Below are 17,944 nucleotides of genomic sequence, written 5' to 3'. Positions count from 1 at the left end.
GGAAAATATCCTCCAAGTTACTGGAACTCCACCCAAAGTTGGTCAAAATTACGCTTTGCATAAGGCGGTTTGGGCTACTTTTTAGTCTTAAAATGTAATGGGGCTATATTTCGGCTTAAAAGCTCGAAAACGAGCGTTAAATTATTTTTATTTCTGTCCACTTCAACGAAAACCAAGGCCGTCACGAGTTAGTTTAGAGTTCCTGGGACTGGAAAATATCACCCAAGTTGATGGAAATCGGCCCAAAATTGGTAAAAATCACGCTGCGCGTAAGGCGGTTTTGGCTACTTTTTCAGTCTTTAAATGAAGTGGGGCTTTATTTCGGCCTAGAAGCTCGAAGTCGAGCGTTCAAATATTTTCCTTTTTTCTTTTTACCGAAAACCAAGGCAATCACAAGTTAGTTTAGAGTCCCCGGGACTGAAAAATACCCCCCAACTTGCTCGAAATCGAGCCAAAGTTGGGCAAAATCACGTTGCACGTAAGGCGGTGTCGGGTACTTTTTTAGTCTTAAAATGAAGTGGGCTATATTTTGTCCTAGAAGCTTGAAACCGAGCGTTTAATTAGTTTTCCTTTGTCCATTTCACTAAAAACCAAGGCCATTACGAGTTAGCTTAGGGTCTCTGGGACTGGAAAATATCCCTCAAGCTGCTGGAAATGGACCCAAAGTTGGTTAAAATCACGCTGCGGGTAAAGCGGTCCTAGCTACTGTTTCAGTCCTAAAATAAAGTGGGGCTATATTTCCGCCTAGACGCTCGAAAGCGAGCGTGCCATCGTTTTACCTCTCTCCATTTCACCGAAAACCAAGGCCATCACGGGTTAGTTTAGAGTCCCCAGGACGGGAAAATATCCCCTAAGATGCTGGAAATCGACTCAAAGTTGGTCAAAATCACGGTACGCGTAAGGCGGTCTGGGTTACTTTTTAAGTCTGAAAATAAAGTGGGGCTATATTTCGGGACTAGAAGCTCGAAACCGAGCGTGGAACTGTTTTTGCGTTATGTTTGGCAAAATGCACCAAACTTGGAAAAATGCGCCACACTTGGAAAACTGCGCCACGCTTCCAAAATTGTGCCACACTCGGAAAAATGTGGCACACTTAAAAAAATGCGGTTCAGTTGGTAAAATGCGGCAACCTTGGAAAAATGTTCTACACTTGGAAAAATATGCCACACTTGGAAAAAAGCGCCACACTTGGAAAACTGCGCCGCACTTAGAAAAATGCGCCACACTTGAAAAAATGTGCCACACTTGGAAAACTGGGCAACACTTGAAAAAATGCGGCACAGTTGGAAAAATGCGCCACACTTGGAAAACTGCGCCACACTGAGAAAAATGCGCAACCCTTTCAAAAAATGTGCCACACTTGGAAAACTGGGCAACACTTGTAAACAAATGCAAAACAGTTGGTAATATGCGCAGCACTTGGAAAATTGCTCAACGTTTGTTAAAATGCACCACACTTGGAAAACTGCGCCACACTTAGAAAAATGCGCCACACTTGAAAAAATGTGCCACACTTGGAAAACTGGGCAACACTTGAAAAAATGCGGCACAGTTGGAAAAATGCGCCACACTTGGAAAACTGCGCCACACTTAGAAAAATGCGCAACCCTTTCAAAAAATGTGCCACACTTGGAAAACTGGGCAACACTTGTAAACAAATGCAAAACAGTTGGTAATATGCGCAGCACTTGGAAAATTGCTCAACGTTTGTTAAAATGCACCACACTTGGAAAAATGCGCCACGCTTGGAAAATTGCGCAATTTTTGGACAAATGCGCCAGACTTGGAAAAATGTGCGACACTTAGAAAAATGGGCAACAATCGGAAAAATGTGCCACACTTGAAAAAACGCGACACAGTTGGTAAAATGAAGCAACCTTGGAAAAATGCGCTACACTTAGAAAAATGTGCCCAACTTGAAAAAATGCATCACACTTGGAAAACTACGCCACACTTAGAAAAATGCGCCAAAGTTGCCATAATGTGCCAAACTTGGAAAATTGAGTAACACTTGGAAACATGTGCTACACTTCAAAAAACGCGGCAAAGTTGTTAAAGTGCGCAACCTTAAAAAAATGGGCCACACTTGGCAAAATGCGCCACACTTGCAAAAATGCGCCACGTTGGGCAAAATGCACCACATTTGCAAAAATCCGCCACACTTGGAAAGTTGCGCCAAACTTGGAAAAATGCGCCACACTTGGAAAAATCCGCCAGACTTAAAAAAGTGTGCCACACTTTAAAAAAATGCGGCAGAGTTGTTAAAATGCGCCACACTTGGAAAAATCCTTAACGTTTGGCAAAATGCACCACACTTGGAAAAATGCGCCACACTTGAAAAATTACGCCAAACTCGGAAAAATGCGCCACTCTTAGAAAAATGCGCCACACTTAAAAACTTGCGCCAAACTTGGAAAAATACGCCACACTTGCAAAAATGTGAAACACTTGGAAAAATGTGCCACACTTAAAAAAAAATGCGGCACAGTGGGTAAAATGAAGCAACCTTGGAAAAATGCGCCACACTTGGCAAAATGCTCCACACTTGCAAAAATGTGTCACACTTGGAAAACTAGGCAACACTTGAAAAAAAGCAGCACAGTTGGTAAAATGCGGCAACCTTGGCAAATGCGCCACACTTGCAAAAATGTGCCACACTTGCAAAAATGCGCCACACTTGAAAAAAGTGCGCCAAGCTTGCACAAATTTGCCGCACTTGGAAAACTGTGCCACACTTAGAAAAATGCGCCACACTTGCAAAAATATGCCACACTTAGAAAACAGGGCAACACTTGAAAAAATGCGGCACAGTTGGTAAAATGCGGCAACCTTGAAAAATGCGCCACACTTAGAAAAATGTGCCACACTTGGAAAAATGCGCCACAGTAGGAAAACTGCGCCATTTTTAGGAAAATGCGCCAAACTTGTAAAAAATGCGGAAAAGTTGGTAAAATGCGCCACACTTGGAAAATGCTTAACGTTTGGCAAAATGCATAACACTTGGATAAATGCGCCAAACTTAAAAGAATGCGCCACACTCGCAGAAATGTGCCCTACTTGGAAAAATTGGCAACACTTTAAAAAATGTGCCACACTTGACAAAAGGCGGCACAGTTGGTAAAATGAAGCAACCTTGGAAAAATGCGCCACACTTAGAAAAATGTGCCCCACCTGAAAAAATGCATCACAATTGGAAAACTACACCACACTTAGAAAAATGCGCCACACTTAGAAAATTGGGTGACATTTGGAAAAATGTGCTACAACTGAAAAAATGCGGCACAGTTGCTAAAATGCGCAAACTTGAAAAAATGCGCCACACTTCGAAAAATGCGCAACGTCTGGCAAAATGCACCACACTTGGAAAAATGCGCCACTTTTGGAAAACTGCGCCACACATAAAAAAATGCGCCACACTTGCAAACATGTGCCACACTTCGAAAAATAGGCAGCACTTGAAAAAACGCGGCAAAGTTGGTAAAATGCTGCAACCTTGAAAAAATGCGCCACACTGGGAAAAATGCGCCACGTTTGGCAAAATGCACCACAGCTGGAAAAATGCGCCGCACTTGAAAAAAATTCGCCAAACTTGGGAAAAGGCGCCACACTTGGAAAACTGCGCCACACTTAGAAAAATGCTTGACACTTGAAAATATGCGGTACAGTTAATAAAATGTTCATTTCACCGAAAACCAATGCCATCACGAGTTAGTTTAGAGTGTCTGCGACTGGAAATAAATACCCCAAGTTGCTAAAAATCGACCCAAAGTTGGTCGATATCACGCTGCCCTTAAAACGCTCTGGGCTACCTTTTGAGTCTTAAAATAAAATGAGCCGATATTTTAGCCCAGAAAATCGAAACCAAGGGTTTAATTTTTTTTCCTCTGTCTATTTCACCCAAAACCAAGGGCATCACGACTTAGTTAAGAGTCCCTGGGACTTAAAAATATCCCCCAAGTTGCCGGAAATCGACCCAAAATTGGTAAAAATCACGTTGCACGTAAGGCGGTCTCGGCTACTATTTTAGTGTTAAAATGAAATCCGTTATATTTCGGCCTAGAAGCTCGAAACCGAACGTGCGATCGTTTTATATCTGTCCATTTCACTCAAAACCAACGCCATCAGGAGTTAGTTTAGAGTCCCCCGGACTGGAAAATAACACCAAGCAATTAAAGTACATCAAGCAAGTAAAGTACACCAAGCAAGTAAAGTACACCAAGCAAGTAAAGTACACCAAGCAATTAAAGTACATGAAGTAAGTAAAGTGCATCAAGCAAGTAAAGGACACCAAGCAAGTAAGGTACATCAGGCAAGTAAAGTACACCAAGCAAGTAAAGGACACCAAGCAAGTCAAGTACATCAAGCAAGTAAAGTACACCAAGCAAGAAAAGTATACCAAGCAAGTAAAGTATATCAAGCAAGTAAAGTACCCCAAGCAAGTAAAGTACATGAAGTAAGTAAAGTGCATCAAGCAAGTAAAGGACACCAAGCAAGTAAAGTACATCAGGCAAGTAAAGTACATCAAGCAAGTAAAGTACACCAAGCAAGTAAAGTACACCAAGCAAGTAAAGTACACCAAGCAAGTAAAGTACATTAAGCAAGTAAAGTACACCAAGAAAGTAAAGGACACCAAGCAAGTAGAGTACACCAAGCAAGTAAAGTATATCAAGCAAGTAAAGTAAATCAAGAAAGTAAAGGTCACCAAGCAAGCAGAGTAGATCAAGCGAGTTAAGTATACGAAGTAAGTAAAGTACAGGAAGCTCGTACAGTAACTGGGGACATAATATGTTGCTGTACACCAAGTACTCACTATTACATGTAACTATACGCGGATGCATATATGGTATTCTGCCATGAAGTATATACCATTGCTGGGGATGTTTTGGGCTTGCTGAGATGACCGCAGTCCCCTAGGAGGTCGTTAGCGATGACCAGTAGTCCCGTCCAATCATTATGACTAGAGTGTCGCCGAGAGCGGGCTACGTGCAGCGCGATTTTGACCAACTTTGGGTCGATTTCCAGGAACTTGGGCGATATTTTTTCAGCCCTAGGGACTCTAAACTAATTCAAGAAGACTTTGATAGTAGTATAGTAAACGGCGGTACTAGGACATTATGCAAAAAAGCGGCCTTCTTACTTCCCTAGAAACCAAAAAATACCTTCGCCGGGCCTCAACTCGAAAAATGCATTTTCAGGCCTCTAAGAGTATGTTCCGTCCTAAGCCCGCTCATGAGGAAATTTCATGTCTCCCAACCCTCTAGAAATCGAACAATTCTTCTGCTAGAAACACTGTGCGGAATCGGCTCATTACCAAAAAATACTCTTGCCACCCCTCTAGAAATCATAAAAATCCTTCTGCCAGAAACAGCATAAATTGGGCTGTCCCGGGTCTCCGCTAATCAAAAAATGGCTCACCAAGTGGCAAAACAGAGCTTTTGATTGACACTTAAAGAGAAATCGACAATTATACAGTGGCAATGATGAGTAAGAAAAATAGAAATTATGAACATAAAAAATTATCCAACTATAATATAGATGAATAAATCAGAATTGAATAATTTATCAAAGAAACAATTAGTTGATCTATTGTTGAAAGATCAACAAAAATCAAAACAACCTATTCCAGCACCTCGGAAAACTGTAAAACAAATGATACAAGATTATGAGGAAAATATTATTGCACCACCTCTGGAATTTAGACATAAACCAATTCCTAAACCTCGTATTAAATCCAAAAAAACACCTTTTCCAAAACCTAGAACAAAAGTAGTAGAATTATCTATTGGAGCTATGTTGAAGATAGAGAAACCAATCCCTAAACCTCGTATCAAATCTAAAAAACCAATACCAGCTCCAAGAACTAGAATAACGCTGGTTAAACTAGCTCTGAAAGATGCTGTTACAACTTATAAGATTAATTTGAAAAATAAAAGTGATCCGTTGGTTCAATTACAAACAACCAGACAAGCAATTGGTCATCATTTTAATAAATCTCACTTGGAAAAAAGTAAGAATTCCAAATTTTATGAAACTATGAGAATAACTTTCATCAAAGAAGTTCCTAGTAATGAGAAAAGGGATGATATCGAGGTTGAAATTGATAACATGGGTGGTAAGCATTGTTTGAAACGAAAAATTGCTCCTTTCAATAGTAAAGCCTGTCACAAATATCATTGATTTAAATCAACAATTGAAAATTTCTCAGGAAGAGATTCTGAAAAAGATTGCACAATGGCTATCAGAGGGTAGTGGTTGGATAATCGATAAAATTGATAACCATTATCTGAATATTGTCAAATATGTTCCACTGTCAGCCAAGTCATATATCCAACTTCCGAAAGAGTTGAGAAACCCAACAAAACGCCTGATCAATGTGAAAAATAAGGACAATCGGAATGTTTCAGATGGTGTCATATCAGGTATTTGAATCCACAAGAGATTCATCCGGAGAGAATCAAGAAATCAGACAGATCACTTATTAATAAGTTAGATTATTCTAATGTTGAATTTCCGGTTAAAGTCACTAGTTTCAATAAAATTGAGAAACAGAACAGTATCAGAATTAATGTTTTCGGTTATGAAAATAAACAAGCATATCCAATGTATGTTTCCAAAGAACGATTTGATGATCATTTGAATCTTCTATTAATAACCAATGAGGACAAACAACACTATTTGTTGATCAAAGACTTTGATAGATTCATGTACAATCAAACCAAACATGAGCATAGAAAACACTCTTGTATGTACTGTCTACAGTGTTTGTCATCTGAAGATCTTCTTAGTAAACACAAGACTGAGTGTATTGCTATTAACGGTGAACAAGCAATAAAAATGCCTGAGAAGGGTGAGAAAATTAAGTTTCAAAATCACAGCCCACAGTTAAAAGCACCATTTGTGATTGATGCTGATTTCGAAGCAGTTACAGAAAAAGTAGATTCTTGTAAACCAAATGATAATGATTCATATACTGAAGCTTATCAAAAACATACTGATTGTGGATTCAGTTATAAAGTCGTCTGCTGTTATGATGATAAGTATTCCAAACCAGCTCAAATTTACCAAGGTGAAAATGCGGTTTGCAAATTCATGGAAAAAATAATAGATGAAGTGAAATACTGCAGAAATACTATCAAATACAAGTTCAATAAACCAATCAAGATGACTCCTGCTGACGAAGAGACTTTCAAACAAGCAACAGAGTGCCATATTTGTGGCAAGAAGTATAACAACAAGGACAAAAGAGTCAGAGATCATTGTCACGTGACAGGTAAATACAGAGGGTCTGCTCATGAAGCTTGCAACCTCAATTTTCAACTAACAGATAAGATACCAGTCATATTTCATAATCTTAGAGGTTATGACAGCCATTTTATAACGCAGCAGATTGGTCAAATAGCTAAGAATAACACCTATACCAATAAGAAAGGTGAGGAGCAAGAAATGAAGATTAATTGCATCCCGAATAGTATGGAGAAATATATGGCATTCATGTTAGGCCACAATTTGGTATTTATTGATAGTTTCCAGTTCATGAGTTTGGATAAACTAGTCGATAATCTGCCCAAGGAATCATTAAAATACACATCTGAAGTTTTCCAAGGAAAAGCACTTGATTTGACGTCAAAGAAAGGTGTTTATCCATACGACTATATGGACTCATTTGAAAAGTTCAATGAAACCAAGCTACCAACAAAAGATTAATTCTACAGTATTCTAAATGATGAACATATCTCTGATGATGACTATAAACATGCCAAGCGTGTTTGGAAAGGATTTGAGCTCAAGAATATGGGTGAGTATCATGATCTATATTTGATGTCAGATATTCTGTTACTCGCTGATGTATTTGAAAATTTCAGGAAACCATGCCTTGAATACTATAAGCTCGATCCAGCTCATTATTTCACGAGTCCAGGTTTATCTCGGGATGCCATGCTTAAGATGACAAATATTGAACTTGAATTAATGAGTGATATTGATATGTTTCAATTTATTGAGAAGGGTATGCGTGGAGGAACAAGCTATATCGCCAACAGATTTGGTGGGGCTAATAACAAGTACATGAAATCATATGACAAGACCAAACCGTCAAAGTACATCACTTATCTTGATGCTAATAACCTATATGGTTGGGCTATGAGTCAGTATCTTCTAATTGATAAATTCAGATGGATGACAGACAAACAGGCCAATAAAGTAGATCTCAGTAAATACACAGATGATGGCAAAACAGGATTGATTTTATAAGTGGAACTGGTATACCCTCAAGAATTGCATGATCTACACAATGATTTTCTTCTTGCTCCTGAACAGGTAAAAGTCACCGAAAATATGCTTTCAGAATATTGCCGGCAAATAAAAGACAAATTTAATATCTCAATAGTGCAGGTTCATAAATTGATCCCCACATTAAGCAACAAACAAAAATATGTTCTCCACTATAGGAATCTACAATTGTATCTCTCCTTGGGATTGAAGCTGACCAAAATCCATCGTGTTTTAAAATTCAATCAATCACCCTGGTTGAAGAGCTACATTGATTTCAACTCACAGAAAACAACTAATGCTAAAAACTCGTTTGAAAAAGACTTCTTCAAACCGATGAATAATGCAGTGTTTGGTAAGACAGTGGAGAATGTTCGTAAGTGAGTTGATGTGAAGCTTGTTACTTGTTAAGCCAACTTATGTTTCATCCAAAACTTTTGATAAAAATTTAGTAGCTAGACTGTTCGCAGTCCCTATTTTTCCGTAAGATCGTAGATGTCGATCGTTGAGTTTGACGGGCCGCCATCTTGGTCTCTTGATGCGAGCGCAACTGGGGAGAGTACAAAATGCCTGTGGGTAAGCGTGGTGGAGGGCACGACGGGAGGGAAAAAATAGGGAGACTGTAACAGCTTCACTGTGTCTCGTGTTCAAGGGGCGCGGCCGAATTTTGGCGCCTCTGTTAATCACATCAATTAACAATCTCCTCCCCTGAGAAAAAAACCTGTCAAATCAGGGAAATATGATATTACATGTTACTGTGTTGTGAATTTCGAAACATTTTGAACGTTTACTAAGTTGAGTCGAATGAATGCGGGACAGAAGAACTCTTCTCTGACTCCAAAAAAAGCGGCAAAGCCCGCAGAGAATTCCAATTATTCAGATGCGTGCCGTCTTTGCGGCATTAATTGTAAAATTTCAGTGGGTGAGTTCGGGGGAAAGAAGAGTACATTTCGACCGAAAATTTATTAAAGATCCCTCAAAGGGTTGGAGTTGACAAAATTCCCTTGCGAGATCTTTTGAAAATACATCTTGATGTTGAAGTCAACAAGATGAGAAATCTCTCGTGTTTGCGCGAAGTGCGCATTAAAGATTCGCAATGCAAGTACCTTGATCGAGTTCATCAGGACAGCTCTTAATCGCGAAAACACCGACGCGGAAAGTCAAGGTGAACAGCGTTTGAAAAGAATGAACATCGTTTCACCGCAATGAAACATCAAAAAACCTCAGAAACCTGATCTGCTCCTTAATGATGCTACGTAGCGGCACAATTACAAGGCAGGAAGGTCTGCCTGAAGAACAACCAACGGAGCTTTCAGCCATTTCCTTCGCCAAAACGAAACTTTGATACTAGTATATTCGAAACTCTTGCCAAAACCAGTTGAAAGAACCGCCAAAACATCTTTTCCTTTCGAGTAAACGAGAAACAGCCTCCTTTTGCTCGCACTTTAACACCAATCCTCCAAGACAAGAAGCAGACAGACGATCAAAATCAAAACATTCTCCAGCAAATTCTCTTGAAACTGACGCCATTTTGGCCTGAGCCGCGAAGTGATGAATGTCACTTTCTGTTTAGACTACGAGTAGTCCCTCTTTCGCTTAGTCCGTCGTGCGTGACGCGAAAGAAATTCGCGACAAAAAAATGGCCCCGCGAAATCCTGGGGGCGAGGAGCGCGAGAAAGGAGGGACTACCTCCTAAGCCCAAGAGTTTGGCCTTTCACGGCCGAGTGATTTTTCGGTGTAGGATTTCTCATCTTGACGTCCTCTTATTATCGCCTGTTATCAATAGCCCCAGGAGATCTGAATAAAATTGCTCTACTCTACTCTTCAAGTAGCCAGGCAAAAACATTTGCCGTGAGAAGTATATCTGCGTTCAGTGTTCGTTCAGCGAAACTGCCAAAGAAGTTTTAAAAAGAAGACGGCGAAAGAGGCCTCTTGTAACGATTTTCGCTGCGTCTAAAAATTATTGTGAAAATTTCAACAGAGTTTCAACCGAGAATTTATTTACATTATACATTATACATTATACATAGGAGATCATCCAACTGCGGTGAAATGTTTGCCGATAGCAGCGGAAAATTTCAGGTGAATGTTCGGTTTCAAGTAAGAAGCCGGTTCAATCTTTCAAATGGACGGCAGAAAAAGGCCAAGCTCAGTGAATTTTTGTCGCTGACTTAGACGATGCTGTTGAGCGGCGAAATCACTAACACGCTCGCAGTCGAGTTGGAGGCAGAAAGCTTTGCCAAACGAAACACTGGATAAATTTAAATCTTTCCAAAGCCTGGTGGCAGATTCGCAAGAACATCACGGCTTGCGAAGCTCGAATCCAACGCTTCGATTTGCTCCGGTTCCAAAAAATTCCTGTAAGACGTCACAGCTATCTCGAATGTTGACATCACGTTGTCAACGCTCCTTACATAAGCCAATCATATTTTTGCGTTGTGAGACCAACGCGTAATTCAAACTCTTGAGCTTAGGCGGTAGTCCCTCCTTTCGCGCGCTCCTCGCCTCCAGGATTTCGCGCGGCCATTTTTTTCTCGCGGTTTTCTTTCGCGTCACGCACGACGGACTAAGCGAAAGAGGGACTACTCGTAGTCTACTTTCTGTTACTCAAGTTGTCAACGCTCTGCTACGCTCTGACGAACTCTATTGTCCCTTCGACCAATCCGGTGTTGCCGTTGCTGGAACAACTAACGCAGCGAACACGAGACAGAGGGAAGCTGTTACGGTCTCCCTATTTTTTCCGCCCCTTCGTCCCCACGCTATAAACCCCACCGCCACTACCCACGGGCATTTTGTACTCTCCCCAGTTTCGCTGGCATCAAGAGACCAAGATGGCGGCCCGTCGAACTCAACGATCGACATCTACGATATCACGGAAAAATAGAGGACTGCGAACAGTCTATTTAGTAGCAGTACACAAAATCAAAGAAGCACTCACCTTGAATAGACCTGCTTATATAGGTATATGTATTTTGGTCTTGAGTAAGACTTTAATGTACGACTTTCATTATAATTACATCAAACAAAAATATAAATCAAAGGCCAAGTTATTATTCACTGACACTGATAGTTTAACATAAGAAATTCAACCAAAAGATGTGTATAAGGATTTCTTCAAAAATAAAGACAAATTTGATAACAGTTATTATCCAGAAATCAGTAAATTTTACGATAAATCCAATAAGAAAGTAATCGGCAAATTCAAGGATGAAGCTGCTGGACAAATAATTATAACAGAATTCATTGCTCTTCGAAGTAAGATGTATTCTTACACCAAGGACAACGGTGAAAATGGTAAAACCGCCAAGGGCATCAAAAAAGTCATAATCAAAAAGAGTATCAATCATGCAGACTACAGTAAACGGCATGTAATGCTTACTTGTTCCCTTTGTTCCATTGTTCCTCTTTGAGCTGAATAATACAATTCACCTTTCTCCCTTCTGTTTACTTTTCAAATTATGACCGGCAGTGAGACTTATGAAATAAAACAATGTAAAAGAATAATGTGATAGATCCCCAAGAGAAATCCAGTGGCGGATCCAGACTTTCACCAATACAGTTTATTTCAGTTCAAAGACAAGTATAGTTCAGATATTCCAGTGCTAATACACTGCTCTGACAGTGCTCATTCAATTGAATTCACCTCAAGACAGCAAAAAGTCCGGGCTAAACAGCGCTCACCAATACGTAAATTTAATGTTGACCCTTGACCTATCGCGTGTGCAACTTGCTTGTAGATCTAAAGTTGTATGTATAGACGATGTGTTCGTATTATCAGTTTGCCGGTGAGCGCAAATTTATCCGACTTTGCATAAAGCACAATCCACAATAAAAATCTTCTTTTAAATGCTGATATTAAAGACACTACGCGGATCCTACAAACTGCAAAAGACAGCCGCAAAGGACAAGTTCCTAGTTCCCCGACAGGCGAATAAACTCTTTCTGCTGATCCTAGAAGCTGCAAAGAAATGAATAAACATTCATCTCTCCGGATAAAGTGAAACGTGTTGTTTAAAGTACATCAACAACATACGCAAACTTGAAAACAACAAACAGTATTTTCATTGTTTCTGTCTGAAATCAACACCATATCTTGAAACAACAGACATTTGGCAACGCTAATTACCTCACCGGAAATTAATTTGTTGTTTTAACCTTATACCTGTTTTTAATGAACCTTCCTATTGATTTACCTCTGACAAAGCCATTATCTATTGTTTAATCACAACCACTCTTCCGTTGAGAGAAAATTTAAAATACCACATTTGTAAAACTTTACAAAAAACTACAACCTGCAAATGAATTGCAACTTTTATTACAAAAATGACCTGTTTTCCATTGTGAGTGTTTTTCAGCTGAAAATCCTGTGGTTAAATCACGTCTTCTAGACTCTTCCAGTTGTTTTTCACAAACCAAACCTAATTTGTGTTCTTATCATGCGCGACAGCTATAAGCTGTTTTCATTACAGCAAAATGATTAGTTCTTCAGCGAATTACTTTTTTTAAAGTTGAAAGATACATTGCATTGCCTCCAGGTAAAATGTAAACAATGGCATAAACCAAAACTTCCCCCTTACACGACTTGAGTATTCTGTGGCTTTCATGTAAATGTTGTGTAACGGAACCGCCACTCTGTATTGCATTAAAGAGACCATAATCTAAGCTACATTAGCCAGTTCTGATAAAGACAAAACTTTCAGCTAGCTCAATTTTTCGTAACACTATTCCCTATTGCTTTCTGCTATCTCAACTGCTTTCACAGCGAACCTCTTCAATGTTCTTCTTCAATTCTAGTTCAATTTCACAACTATTTCAGCCCACAGATACGTTTAGTTCAGCCCTAAACAACGCTCACCAATACATAAATTTAATGTAGACCCTTGACCTATCGCGTGTCCCACACACATAAGTTTAGTTCAGATATCTCAGAGCTCATACAATGCTCACACAGTGCTTTTTTACTACCTCCCGGAGTGTATTTCCCTTCCACTGAGGGTGAATCGTGCGCGACATAAACGGGACGAAACTATGCGAAATCACTATCCAAAGGAATGCAAGCACGCCAGCATAAAGCGATGACGTCACACAATACGTCATCGCTTAAAAATATAATACAGCACATTTCCAAAACTTCATAAAAACTAAAAACTGCAAATGAATCGTACCCTGACTTCGCTATCACCACTGTAAACAGTATATTTCAGTTCTCAACAATGCTCATACAGTGCTCTCACGGTGCTCATTCTGTTCACACAATGCTCATTCAATTCACTTCAAGACTGGCAAAAGTACAACTGCGCTACCAATCTGTAAATTTAATATAGACCCTTCAGCTATCGCGTGTGCCACTTGCTTGTCTATCTAAATTTGTATGTATGGATGATATGTTCTTATTATGAGTTCGCCAATAAGCCCAAATTTATCCGACCGTGTATAAACCAAAATCAACCCCCAAATCTTCGTTTAAAACTGAAATTAAAAGCACTCCGCTGATCCTACAAACAGAAAATGAAAAGAGCAAACGAAAAGTTGCTCTCTCTGAAATCGACACCCTATTATCTTTAAAAATATTTGGAAACACTAATTACCTCACCGGAAACTAATTTGTTGTTTTAACTGTATACTTGTCATATGGATTAAAAGCCCTCTGCTAATCCTTCAAACAGCAAAGGAAAGCCGCAACGCCCTCACCTATCGCCTGTACGACTTACTTGTCTACCTAAACTTGTATGTATGGAGGATATGTTCTTATTATGAGTTTGCCCGTGAACGCAAATTTAAACAGCCAAGGAAAGCCGCAAAGCCCTCACCTATCGCCTGTGCGACTTACTTGTCTATCTAAACTTGTATGTATGGAGGATATGTTCTTGTTATGAGTTTGCCCGTGAATGCAAATTTATCCGATACTGTATAAACCAATATACAACCCTAAATCCTCTTTTAAAAGCTAGAATTAAAAGCACTCCGCTGAACCCACTAACAGCAACTCCCAGAGTGCATTTCGCTTCCACAGAGGGATAAAAAGTGCGCGACAAAAGCGCGAGGAACATAAGCGTGACGAAATCACTATCCAAAGGAGTTCAGCGTGCCAGCATAAAGCGATGACATCACATCATAAGTCATCGCTTAAAATATACACAAATGTTTCATAAGATGAAAACAATAAAGTCAGATCATCACGTAATCGGATCTTATGAATTGAATAAAGTATCACTATCATGTTTTGATGATAAATGATATCTTCATGATGATGGTATTAATTCTTATGCCTATTGTCACCGTTTGATTCAATAAAATCAGCAGTAATCTCGCTTGAAGTTTTTGGTTCATCAATAAATTCATTCTCCAATTTTTGAAAATCTTTGGGGATGTTCAAATTCCTTTGGTGCAGTCTAGTGCTAAGGTGTCTGTATTGGCATAGGCTAAAATAGGGACTGGACCATTGGACCCTTGGACCTTTGAACTATTTTTGGACTATTTTTTGCACTATTTCTTGGACTATTTCTTGGACAAAATTTTAGACTATTTTTCAAGGGGTGGGTAGGTAGTTTTGTCAGGGGGGTGGTTTATCATATGTTCTTCCTCAGGGAGGGGTAGGTAGAAGGTAGGTAGTTTTTTTCTCTTTGGGAGGGGTGGGCAGGGGAATTTTGTCAAAATATATGATTCTTACTCATCAAAAATTAACACTTTGGAAGAGGTGGGTAGGTAGGAAGTTTTTTCAGGGGAAATGGTTCATCATATGTTCCTCCTTAGGGAGGGGAGTGTACGTAGTTTTCGTTAGGGGGAGAAGTGCTAATTACAGCACTTGAATCATTACACATGATAAACCATCTGAAAGCAATAGTCACACAACACATCCTCGCATGCGCACAACCTATTAACACGAGAGAAGAATGTAAGTAAAAGTTGTCATCTATGAGGGGAGGGGACCGTAATTATTACATAAAAGTTACCAGCATTAGGGAAACATTTTTCGATTCTTGTCCGCTGTGTCGCTTATTGACTTGTGCCAATGCAACTTGCTGGTTATATTTTGCTAACTAATGGATCGTTTGCACCAGTCGGCCTCGACTATATTTCTCTCGCGGATAAGAACCGTCACAAGAGTTATTTCCATTCCCTTTAATCTACCTACCCCTCCCTGAGGAAGAACATATGATAAACAACCCCCCTAACAAAACTACCTTCCCATCCCTTAAAAAAAATAGTCCAAAATTTAATCCAAGAAATAGTCAAAAAAGCAGTCCAAAAAATAGTCCAAAGATCCAAGCGTCCAATGGTCCAGTCTATATTTTACCCTATGCCATCTGTATTATCAGTCATTTGATAATTTTTGTTGTTTAAACAAACAGTACAGTTCCATGGTGGATTATATTTCATCATTATCGGCGTAGATAATTTTCATGGTTTGACAAGAACGATTTCATCGCATGGCGATATCCCGTGTACAATAAAGAATGCGTGACATTCTCAGAAAGACAGCGGAACTTTCCCTCGGAAAAGAGTCATCCAATTTCTATTGTTAGACTGTGGTATGAATTATTTCTAACACGGAAGAAACATATCATCCACTGGAATTTCCCTAATCGTTCTCACTTTACTTCTTACGCGTAAGAAACACATCATCCACTAGACTTTCCCTAATCTTTCTCACTTTATTTCTTACGCGTAAGAAACACATCATCCACTAGAATTTCCCTAATCGTTCTCACTTTATTTCTTACCCGTAAGAAACATATCATCCACTGTACTTTCCCTAATCGGTCTTACTTTATTTCTTACGCGTTAAAATCACATCATCCACTGGACTTTCCCTAATCGTTCTCAGTTTATTTCTTACGCGTAAGAAACACATCATCTACTGGACTTTCCTTAATCGTTCTCACTTTATTTCTTATCCGTAAAAAACACATCATCCACTGGACTCTCCCTAATCGTTCTCACTTTATTTCTTGCGCGTAAGAAACACATAATCCACTGGACTTTCGCTAATCGTTCTCACTTTATTTCTTACCCGTAAGAAACACATCATCCACTAGACGTTCGCTAGTCGTTCTCACTTTCTTTCTAACGCGTACGAAACACATCATCCACTGGACTTTCCCTAATCGTTCCCACTTTATTTCTCGCGCGTAAGAAACAAATCATTCACCGGACTTTCAATAATTGTTCTCACTTTATTTTTTTACGCGTAAGAAACACATAATCCACAAGACTTTCCCTGATCGTTCTCACTTTATTTCTTGCGTGTAAGAAACACATAATCCACTGGACTTTCCCTAATCGTTCTCACTTTAATTCTTACGCGTAAGAAACACATCATCCACTAGACTTTCCCAAGTCTTTCTCACTTTATTTCTTACGCGTAAGAAACACATCATCCACTGCACTCTCCCTAATCGTTCTAACTTTATTTCTTGCGCGTAAGAAACACATAATCCACTGGACTTTCCCTAATCGTTCTCACCTTATTTCTTACCCGTAAGAAACACATCATCCACTGGAATTTCCCTAATCGTTCTCACTTTGTTTGTTACCCGTAAGAAACACATCATTCACTAGACTTTCCCTAATCGTTCTCACTTTATTGCTTACGCGTTAGAAACACATAATCCACTGGAATTTCCCTAATCGTTCTCACTTTGTTTGTTACCCGTAAGAAACACATCATTCACTAGACTTTCCCTAATCGTTCTCACTTTATTGCTTATGCGTTAGAAACATATAATCTACTTAACTTTCCCTAATCGTTCTTGCTTTATTATTTCTTTCGGGTAAGAAACACATCATCCACTAGACTTTCCCTAATCGTTGTCACTTTATTTTTTACGCGTAAGAAACAATTCATCCACCGGACTTTACCTAATCGTTCTCACTTTATTTCTTACGCGTTAGAAACACATCATGGACTACACTTTCCCTAGTCGTTTTTACTTTATTTCTTACGCGTAAGAAACACATCATCCACTGGACTTTCCCTAATCATTCTCGCTTTAATTCTTTCTTACGCGTAAGAAACACATCATCCACTGGCCTTTCCCTAATCGTTCTCACTTTAATTATTTCTTACGCTTAAGAAACAAATAATCCACTGGACTTTCCCTAATCGTTCTCGCTTTAATTATTTCTTACGCTTAAGAAACAAATAATCCACTGGACTTTCCCTAATCGTCCTCACTTTTTTTCTTAGGCGTTAGAAACACATCATCCACTGGACTTTCCCTAATCGTTCTCCCTTTATTTCTTACGCGTAAGAAACGCATCATTTACCGGACTTTCCCTAATCGTTCTCGCTTTAATTATTCTTTACGCGTAAGAAACACATCATCCACTGGCCTTTCCCTAATCGTTCTCCCTTTATTTCTTACGCGTAAGAAACACATCATTTACCGGACTTTCCCTAATCGTTCTCTCGTTCATCATCCACTGGCCTTTCCCTAATCGTTCTCACTTTATTGCTTATGCGTTAGAAACACATAATCTACTGGACTTTCCCTAATCGTTCTTGCTTTATTATTTCTTTCGGGTAAGAAACACATCATCCACTAGACTTTCTCTAGTCGTGCTGACTTTGTTTCTTACGCGTAAGAAACACATCATCCACTGGCCTTTCCTTAATCGTTCTCGCTTTAATTATTTCTTACGCGTAAGAAACAAATAATCCACTGGCCTTTCC

This window comes from Orbicella faveolata, unplaced genomic scaffold (genome assembly GCF_042242905.1).
Source record: "Orbicella faveolata isolate gen_17 unplaced genomic scaffold, um_ofav_v1 contig_28, whole genome shotgun sequence".
Classification (NCBI taxonomy): Eukaryota; Metazoa; Cnidaria; class Anthozoa; order Scleractinia; family Merulinidae; genus Orbicella; species Orbicella faveolata.
Note: the sequence above shows the minus strand (reverse complement) of the source record.